Source organism: Arachis hypogaea, chromosome 20, assembly GCF_003086295.3.
Source record: "Arachis hypogaea cultivar Tifrunner chromosome 20, arahy.Tifrunner.gnm2.J5K5, whole genome shotgun sequence".
NCBI classification, from domain to species: domain Eukaryota; kingdom Viridiplantae; phylum Streptophyta; class Magnoliopsida; order Fabales; family Fabaceae; genus Arachis; species Arachis hypogaea.
Window position 1 is genome coordinate 95,772,198 of NC_092055.1, and position 2,094 is coordinate 95,774,291.

Consider the following 2,094-nt stretch of genomic DNA (forward strand, 5'->3'; position numbering starts at 1 on the left):
ATAGTGTTATTGACTCTCTTAGTTCAGTATGATGATTCTTGAACACAGCTTCTTTATGAGTCTTGGCCGTGGCCCTAAGCATTTTATTTTCCAGTATTACCACCGGATACATAAATGCCACAGACGCATAATTTGGGTGAACCTTTTCAGATTGTGACTCAGCTTTGCTAAAGTCCTCGATTAGAGGTGTCCAGGGTTCTTAAGCACACTTTTTTTTTGCTTTGGACCTTGACTTTAACCGCTCAGTCTCAAGTTTTCACTTGACACCTTCACGCCACAAGCACATGGTTAGGGACAGCTTGGTTTAGCCGCTTAGACCAGGATTTTATTCCTTTAGGCCCTCCTATCCACTGATGCTCAAAGCCTTGGGATCCTTTTTAATTGCCCTTGCCTTTTGGTTTTAAGGGTTATTGGCTTTTTGCTCTTGCCTCTTGGTTTTAAGAGCTTTGGCTTTTTCTGCTTGCTTTTTCTTTTTCTTTCTATTTTTTTCGCCTATATTTTTTTTTTTTCTGCAAGCTTTGTTCTTTGCTGCTTTTTCTTGCTTCAAGAATCATTTTTATGATTTTTCAGATTATCAAATAACATGTCTCCTAGTCATCATTCTTTCAAGAGCCAACATATTTAACATTCTTAATCAACAACTTCAAAAGACATATGCACTGTTCAAGCATACATTCAGAAAACAAGAAGCATTGTCACCACATCAATATAATTAAGCTAAGTTCAAGGATAAATTTGAAACTCATGTACTTCTTGTTCTTTTGAATTAAAACATTTTTCATTTAAGAGAAGTGATGGATTCATAGGACATTCATAACTTTAAGACAAAGTTACTAACTACTAATGATCATGCAATGAAGACACAAACATGGATAAGCACCTAACATATAAAACGAAAAAAAACAGAGAAAGTAAGAACAAGGAATGAGTCCACCTTAGTGATGTCCTTGAGCTCTTCTATGTCTCTTCCTTGTCTTTGCTGCTCCTCCTTCATTGCTTTTAGATCTTCTCTTATTTCATGAAGGATGATGGAGTGCTCTTGATGTTCCACCCTTAGTTGCTTCCAATAATTGTGTGGAAGAAAATGTATCCCCTGAGGTATCTCAGGGATCTCTTGATTTGCAGTCAAATGTTCTACCACTGAGCTATAGACCCTTGATGGAGGCTTTTGTCTTCCCTTTCCTCTTTCTAGAGGTTTCTCTGGCCTTAGGTGCCATCAATGGTTATGGAAAAAACAAAAAAGCTATGCTTTTACCACACCAAACTTAGAATGTTGCTCGCCCTCGAGCAAAAGAAGAAAGAATAGAAGAAGAAGAAGAGGATATGGAGGAGATAGATGGGAGTGTGTATTCGGCCATATGGGTGGGATTGGGTGGGAGAGAGATGTTAAATTTTGAAGGTAGTGGGTGTATGGATGTGAGTGGTAAATGGAAAGTAGAAGGGATGATCTTGAATGGGAAGAGAGATGATGAGGTAGGTGGGGATCCTGTGGGGTCCACAGATCCTGAGATGATCCTGTGGGGTCCACAGATCCTGAGGTGTCAAGGCATTTACATCCCTGCACCAATTTAGGCATGTAAAATGCCCTTGCACACAACTCTGGGCGTTCAGCGCCAGGTTGGTGCCCATTTTGGGCGTTCAACGCCCCTTTGCTGCCATTTCTGGCGTTGAACGCCAGAACCATGCTTGTTCTGGGCGTTCAGCGCCAGGATGCTCCCATTCTGGGCGTTCAGCGCCAGAACTATGCTCTGTTCTGGCGTTTGAACGCCAGACAGATGCTCCTCCAGGGTGTGTTTTTTCTTCTGCTGTTTTTGATTCCGTTTTCAATTTTTATATTTATTTTGTGACTCCACATGATCATTAACCTAAGAAAATATGAAAAACAATAAAAATAAGAATTAGATAAACATTGGGTTGCCTCCCAACAAGCGCTTCTTTAATGTCAATAGCTTGACAGTGGGCTCGCATGGAGCCTCACAGATGTGCAGAGCTTTGTTGAGACTCTCCAACACCAAACTTAGAGTTTGGATATGGGAGTTCAACACCAAACTTAGAGTTTGGTTGTGGCCTCCCAACACCAAACTTAGAGTTTGA